An 8,873-nucleotide genomic window follows, 5' to 3' on the forward strand; every position below is an offset into this window, starting at 1 on the left:
TGGACCGGGAGGACCCAGAGCCCCCCCCACACATTAAAGAGGAACAGGAGGAACTCTGGATCAGTCAGGAGGGAGAGCAGCTTCAAGCGCTGGAGGAGGCTGATATCACCAAGTTCACATTCCCTCCTGTCCCTGTGAAGAGTGAAGATGATGAAGAGAAACCTCAGTTCTCTCAGCTTCATCAAAGACAAACTGAACACATGGAAACAGAAGCTGATGGAGAGGACTGTGGAGGACCAGAACCAGCCAGGAGCTCAGATCCAGAGAGACATTTACAATCAGAGACTGAGGACAACCCTGGAGACTCTTCTGAACCTGACACTGAAGACAGTGCTGATTGGAAGGAGACCAGAGAACCAGGTTCAAACTCTCAGAGAAATAAACAAGAAACTGTCAGTGATTCAAGACATAGTGCAGGAGAGAAACCATTCAGCTGCTCAGTCTGTGAGAAAGGTTTTACACAGAGAGGACGTTTAAAGAACCACATGAGAATCCATACTGGAGAGAAAGCGTTCAGCTGCTCAGTCTGTGAGAATACATTTGCACGGAAAGGATATTTAAATCTGCACATGAGAAGCCACACAGGAGAGAAACCATTCAGCTGCTCAGTCTGTAAGAAATGTTTTGCAGTGAGAGGAAGTTTAAAGGACCACATGAGAATACACACTGGAGAGAAACCATTCAGTTGCTTAGTCTGTGATACATCTTTTAAACGGAGAGACAGTTTAAAGGGCCACATGAGGATACACACAGGAGAGAAACCATTCATCTGCTCAATTTGTAAGAAATCTTTTGCAGTGAGAAGAAGTTTAAAAGGACCATATTAGAATCCACACAGGAGAGAAACCATACAGCTGCAGTGTTTGTGACAAAAGATTCACCTGGAGTTGTCAGGTCAAAATCCATAAGTGTGTTGGTCGTCAGTCCTCACAGCTTCATCAAATTGAGGAGAACAGAGAGGCAGAGCCTCCAGCCAGCAGCTCAGCTGAACACATGGAAACGGAAGCTGATGGAGAGGACTGTGGAGGATCAGAAACCAGCCAGGAACTCAGATCCAGAGAGACATTTACAACCAGAGACTGAGGACAACCCAGGAGATTCTTCTTAACCCTGACATTTTCCAAGGCAAATCTGCAAACAAAAAAAGAAGACAATTAATTAGTTCTACGACAATTCACATGAGAAAAATCTGTCTGGCTGTATAAAGTCTGTTTGACAATATTCATTCATGACTTCATCTAAACTCCATCTTTATCAACTGAAGTTTTGAATGTTTCATGTTTTTGTCATACTACTTTTCTGATGTATACTATAACCACTGACTGATTAATCTGCCGAGTAGTTTCTCTAAAAATCTGTTTGGTTAATGAAATGTTGTGACTTGAAACTTCCATTGGGATGTTGTTGATTGTTCCTGTTGAGTTATCAGTCTGTTCTGGTCTAAAAGAAGAACCAATGACTTATTGATATAGAGAATATTTACGATGTTTTCAGTTTTATTCTGTTCTATTTTGCTTATATTATCAAACCAAACTAACCTGCTACTATTAGATCCCTTTCATCTTTGGGTTTATTTAAGCTTGCATTATCATCTCACTTTCACCTGCTCTTGTTATCTATACTTATTAGACACTACTGTCCATTTGTTTTAAAATGTTATGATAAATGCTGTAGATAAGAGATTAGGATGGATCCTGTTGAAGAATGTACGAAATGCCTCTATTCACATGAAATAAATATTATGTACCCCTTGAGCACTAGGTTGATTAAACAGAAAAATATAGCATGTAGTTTAAACAAAACATTAATGTGGCTACATTACAACAGGTACAAATGAAATATACTGAGTATATTGAACATAAAAAAGTCATGCTGGTTAAACATAGGGTAAATGAATATACCTAATATTAAAGGAAATATTCACATTAACAACAATTTCATGTTTCTTTGACATAACATAGTTGTGTGTCTTTAACATAATGGAATAGTTTTGAGTACAAATGTTTTTAATATGTGCAACCGATGTCAATATTAAAATCATGTGATTCCAACAGCCTTTTTTTTTTTCAGTGTGCAGCTGAAGGTGTGTTTGTTTCTGTCCCGGGGCGTCCCTGTGCTGTCAGAAGGTTCCTCTCTGCAGCAGGAGGTGTGTTTGTTTCTGTCCCGGGGCGTCCTTGTCCCTCTGAGCGGTGGTCGTCCGGAGAGGACTCGCCCCACGGGTTGACCTGCTCACAGTCTCTACCTGCAGACAATAATAATATAGGTTCAGCCTGGGTAAGGATAAAAATACACTACATATATAAACACTAAACATAAAAAATTAAATTAAAAAAAACACTTAAAAGTTCAAATAAAACTGCATATAAACTTTAAAAAATATATGTTAAACAATAAAACTAAATATATATAACAAATGTATGTAAAAACATATTAAAATTAGACAAACATCACAAATAAATAATAAATATATAAAATATGTATAAACAATACAAATTAAACATAGGGAAATAAAAGATGATATACAAAAACTATCCATACACACTCTCCTAAATATGTAAACATGGCCAGAAAAACAAATACATGTGATCAATACATAAACACTGGAAGTACATTTTAAACTTTAATAACAAAACTAAATATATATTAAATTATAATAAAATATATGAAATGTAATAATTAAAGAAACCTAAAAGAATATATAAATATTCAAAATAAATTAAAAAAACACTACAACTAAAAGAAATATGTTAAATATAAACAATATAACAAAATAAAATATAGATAGACACTCCAATTAAATATACAAACATTAAAACAATATAAACACAAATATAAAAATACAAAAATATTTTAAAAAAAAAATAAAGACACTGAAAATCAATATTTAAAAACTAAATATTTAAAAACTACATTATGTAAACATGCAGACTCACCTGAGCTCCAGGTGCCGGCAGTGACGGAGTCGGAGGTGCTGGAGCTGGACCTGAAGCTGGGCTACAAAACATACTGTAGTTATGAGACTGAAAAAGACTCACACTCGAGTCCTCACTAACACTAAGAAAGAGGATCACTTCAGTTCTGAAGTCTTTACACTGGTTGAGATTGTAGCCCCTTGTAGTAACTCGAACGCTGACGAGATGAGTGGCAGGGGATATCGATTATTCACCGTGACGTCGTTCAGACCCCGATAGTCAATGCAGGGCCTCCGGGTCTTGTCCTTCTTCGCCACAAAAAAAAACATACTCCTGCGGGTGATATGGAAGGACGAATAATTCCCGCAGCCAGAGAGTCATTGACGTAAGTCTCCATGGATTTCCTCTCCGGTGCCGGAAAGCGAGTAACAACCGGGCATTGGGTGGGACTGTGCCTGGATGTAGCTCAATGGCGCAGTCATAGGGCCGATGAGATGGGAGAGATGTCGCCTTAGCCTTGCTAAAAACCTCCTTAAAGTCTGAATATTCTGCCGGAAACACCTGTGACATCCGGAACCAGGTTCATATCCACAGATAATTGAGGTGCGGCGGCCTGCTTGAGGCAAACCTGATGACAGGAGGAACTCCAACCTAGGATGGACCCAGTTGCCCCAGTCAATGTTCGGGTTGTGGCGGCGGAGCCACGGATAACCCGAAATCAGAGGAATTTGGGGGGACCGTAGCACATGAAACTGGATTGTCTCATGGTTGTTCCCCGACATGAGCATATGGACCGGTGTCGTCTGGTGTGTCACTGTTCCCAGCAGGTAACCATCCAAAGCATAGCCGGTACCGGCTGGAGCAGCCGAACCTGTTGTATGCCCAGCTGTTGTGCGAGCTCCTCCTCAATGATGCTGACATCTGATCCGAAGTCGATAAAAACAGCCAGAGCCTGAGATTTGCCTGTCAGGAGGAGTAACATGGCACAAGGGTCTTAGATTGGGGATCAGCTCATTACTGATGAGCTCTGCCTTTTACCGGACAACGGGAAACCATATGTCCAGCCTGACCACAGTAAAGGCAAAGATTACCCTCTTCGACGTAATTCCCTCTCCTCAGAGGTGAGACTGGTACGACCCACTTGCATGGGCTCGACCTCCCCATACCGTGAGTCAGAGTAGGAATGGTAATTCTCCGCCGAAACCGGAAGTCGAAATCTCCCGGAAACCGGAAGTTGTTGTCGCGAGCGGCGGGCCGCTGCTCGCGTCTGTTGCTCTCCTCTCCGGGTCTGGATTCGTCTGTCAATCCGAGAGGTGAGCTCAATCAACCCATCCATAGGGTTGGGTACCGAGAACCGGGTCCGGTTCGGAACCGGTTCGGAACCGGTTCCAACATTTCGATTCCAATGGCATCATTTAGAAATTTCAATTTCGGTTCCGCTTTTCGATGCCTGAGGAAATGTTTCTCGCCACTCTCCGTAGCCTACTGTATGACTGCGGCGGGCGGGAAATGTAGCGTTGTGGCGCCAGCAGGGGGGGGGGCACCAGACACCAGACACACCGCCTCGCCAGTCACATATGCGTATTAGTTTTATCTGATATTTAACAACAAAGCCAGCGAGTCCCTTGATTTGAGCTTCCAAAGCTCATACTGCAGCCCCTCCTCCCTCTCCCACTGCTACCATGGTAACACTCTAATAGTCGGCGCACCACTCTCTGAGATTCACACAGACAGCAGCAGATTGCACTGGCAGCAACACGTTTATTTCTACTGACTGGACTGGAGTTGACAAAAATCCACCAGACTTCTAGAAGGTAAGTCGTATACGTTCGTTGCCTATTAAGGCCCACAACACTTTAGGCTTTAGTGTGTTAGCTTTAGGTAGCAAAAAACGGAGATATGCTTACCTGTAGCTGTTAAACTGATAAAAAAATTGTGTTCAATGGTGTTAAAACGAGAGACACGCGGGAAGACTTGGAAAACAAGCTCGGGGCTCAGTAAAGGCTGGCTTGACTTCAGGTATAATTCGTCTGTAAACACACTTTGGCGGCTATCCTAGTTAGCATTAGTTTAGCTTGCTAAACTAACGTTAGCTTAGCAAGCTAACGTTAGCTGATGTCGATATGCTGGGCTGGTGTAATGCGTAGGCTACTATTAATCACTGCTGTGTGTGTAATGTCAATTTGCAGAAAATGAAGAGAAAGTCAGACATCTCTTCTTATTTTAAGAAGAAGATGACTAAAGGAGAGACAGAGCTGGCAGGGGAGCAGCAGCATATGGAGGAGGAGGAGGGTGCACAACACCAGACAGCAGCAGGCCAGGAACTGGCAGCAGCATCAGTCAAAGAAGGACAGAACAAATCAAAAGCAGCTATTCCTGGACCACCAGGTGATGTGATGACTGTGACCCTGATAATGAGATGGATGCCTAGGCTAGAAAGTAATGTTGGGCTAATCATTCTAAAAAAGTACTATATTAATCATTGCTCTTTCCAAAGGTGATATTATAGTACTGTGTTAGTAATGTATTACTGCCCAAACACTGCTAGAGAGTAAAGTCATCTGGATCATTGTGTGGTTATAGTGTTTCTACATTAACAAGTCATGACATAACCAAAGCATTCTGATTCATGGTTATTGGTAGTTGAGTTTGAATAGAATTGTCATATATAACAGATCATATCTGTAACTAATTACTATGGAGAGGGGTTAGCTACTCGTTTTATAATCATTATTATAATATCAGAATAATTGATTTTGCCTCTTATTTCTTCACAGACATCTCACAGTCAAGAGCAGAGCAGCCCAAGCAGCCACACCTGAAGTTCTTCCCACGAACACTTCAGGGGGATCGAAGACGGTGCTTCTCTAAAGACTGGTTCAATTCTCATAAATGGCTTGAATACTCTCAAGGTAAAGACTCTGCCTACTGTTATGCCTGCCGGCACTTCAGTCTCCCTTCCTCAGGTGATTCTGCATTCACATCGACAGAAGGGTTAAAAAATTGGAAAAAGGCAACCTACAAAGACGGGGGACTTGTAGGCCATGCCAAATCTGAGCCACATACAAATGCAATGTTAGCATGGGCAGAATATGAAAAGTTAAATGCAAGCACATTCTCTCTCTCAGCCTCCTTAAATGCAGAGTATAGTAAATTAGTCAAGGAAAATAGAGAGTATATTAAAACAGTTGGAGAAGCCCTGCTTCTCACAGCTACCCAGAACATTGCGCAGAGAGGACATAAACAATCAGAAGGTGAGAATAAAGGAAACTTCCTCTCTATTATGGAACTACGAGCCAAACACAATCCCATAGTCAGAAAAAAATGACAAGTCAAAGAAATGCAACATAATTGATTGCCTGGCTGAAATGGTCCGCAGCTCATTATAAATTAAGTCACACAAAGTGAAGATTTCAGCATTTTGGTTGACGAGAGCAAAGACATAAGCAAGAAGGAACAGATGTCCTTTGTAATTCGGTATTATTACAATTAGGGATGCACGATATTGGTTTTTTGAAACCGATACCGATAACTTCCTGCTTCTCAAGACCGATACTGATAACAAAAAAATGTTTACGCCACTAATTATTTTAACGCGATTAACGCATGTGTATTTTTTTTTCCTTGGCCGCCCCGTAGTTTCAGAGCGCATCGAGTTTTAAAATACCATCTACAAGCTGATGCTGACAGCCCCGCTCCTGCCGCCCGCTTGTGGCAGACCACACTTCCACGCTCACCGGCAGGCACCGACTGGCCATCTGGAGGACCGGGAGGGTGTGTGTATGTGTGGCCCGAGCGAGCGAGAGAGAGAGACCTTACGTGCATTGTTGTTGTTAGCATCTGGTGCTAGCTAGCTGCGCTAACGGATATAAGGAGCTGTTTAAATGAAAACAGAGGAGCGACATTTCGCCACAACTGCGCCGAGCACTTGACTTTATGCAGGAAGCCAGACAGTGGGATATTGTACGAAAAGTCAGCACACTCAGCACGGATAGTGCAACATGATTGCAGCGTCCAGGCAGCTCCGGTTCGAGTATATGCCTTGAGTTGCCCATACCACCGACGACATGTTTGTTTACTGTCCTGACTTCACGGCCGCACACCATTTAGGTCACAGCCAGGCATGAGTTAGGGAGCGCTGGATTTGTGAAGAACTCCCCTCTTCCTAAACCACTAATACCACAGTACTGGCAAAACGGGAGGAGCCGAGTGAAAAACAAGCGCCCCTCATCCCAATCCACCCACACTGCAGTATTTTTTTCTTTTTTTTACCCAAAAAATATATTTTATGTTATCGGGGCTATTAATACTGTTATCGGGTTTATCGAGATGACATCATAATTCCTAATATCGGACCGATAATTATCGGGCCGATAATTATCGTGCATTTGAAGCAGCACAGCGCCTGGAAGCTGCAGCACTTTCACAGAAAATTGTACAAATATTGCAGAAGCATGGTCTTGACTACAGAAACCACCTAGTAGGGCAAGCTTATGATGGAGCCTCAGTGATGAGTGGCAAGAACACAGGTGTGCAAGCACGTATTAAATCAGAGGCCCATTAGCATTTTATGTTCACTGCAATGCACATTGCTTGAACTTAGTTTTAGTTGACAGTGTAAAATGCATCCCTGAAGCATATTGCTTCTTCTTTCTTTTGTAGAAACTGTATGTATTTGTGTCGGGTTCATATGTGCACCAAAGATGGATTGAGGTACAGAGGGAGATGTTTCAGGGGCCCCCAAGAGAGTTACAAAGGCTGATAGAGACACGGTGGGCATGTAGGTACAATGCTTGCAAGACCGTGAAGGACAGACTGCCAGCCATCATACGTCTACTGAAAGAAATCTCTGAGGAGAGACATGGTGATAGAGCTGTAGAAGCAAGGGGTTTATTAGCCCAAATAGATCTCAAGTTTGTTGGCCTCCTTGGAACATTCACCAGTGTTTTTGGTAAGGTAAAACATCTGTCAGATATGTTACAGTCACCACAATTAGATTTGGGCACAGCTGTTACACTTGCTAACTCTCTTGTAGACACATTGGAGAGTTATAGAGAGGGCTCTCTCTTTAATGATATCTGGGACAATACTGTGACCATTGCTGAGCAATGCAACATCAGTGTTGCACCTCCAGGACGTCAGGTCACACCAAGCTCAAGGCTTGAAGGGCATTACATATCCACTCCAATAATACAAAGACAGGTCAACACAGATAAAGAGTCATTTCGGATAAGTTTATTCATTCCCATCATTGATGTGCTTCTCTCTGAGGTGAAGAGAAGATTTTCTAAAGAAAACTGTGTCATAATGCAAGGGATACAAGCCTTGAATCCTAGCAGTCCCACATTTTGTGAGAAAGATTTGGTTTTTCAATTTGCCTCACAATACAACTGCAGCACTGATGATCTAGAATATGAGATTCCCCAGCTCACGCGCATTCTTCAAAAGAAGCAAACTAGTGGGTTGGAAACACCAAACTGTTTGACAGAGCTCACAGTCTTCCTTGAGCCATATAAGGAGGTGTTCCATGAAATGTTTAAACTGTGCAAAATTGCACTAGCATTACCCGTGAGCAAGCCCGCCTTAACCTGCCATCAGGCCCTGGGGCTGATAGGTTTTGTAGGCCCCCTATTTAAACAACAAATCAAAGTCATTTATAGCCTCGGCAGGCTCCGTGATCGCACTTCTCCACTCTGCTCCACGCGCGCCTGGTCCTCTCCTCCAGATGAGTGACGTATCGGGCCTCCCTCATGTATTTGTCCAGTTGCCGTTGGCTCCCCTCCACGTAGCAAGTCCTTGTCGTCCTCTCCTCCAACATCCCTCCTCTCTGTTTTTCCTCTCCCGCTACTCCATCGCTATCAGAACCAGACGGCCTACTTGGCTCCGAGGCCCCGCGTCCGGCACCGCTGACGCTCGGTACAGAACTCATCTGTCCTTCCTCCTCATCCTGGCCTACAGGTT

The sequence above is a fragment of the Gymnodraco acuticeps genome, unplaced genomic scaffold (genome assembly GCF_902827175.1).
Source record: "Gymnodraco acuticeps unplaced genomic scaffold, fGymAcu1.1, whole genome shotgun sequence".
Classification (NCBI taxonomy): domain Eukaryota; kingdom Metazoa; phylum Chordata; class Actinopteri; order Perciformes; family Bathydraconidae; genus Gymnodraco; species Gymnodraco acuticeps.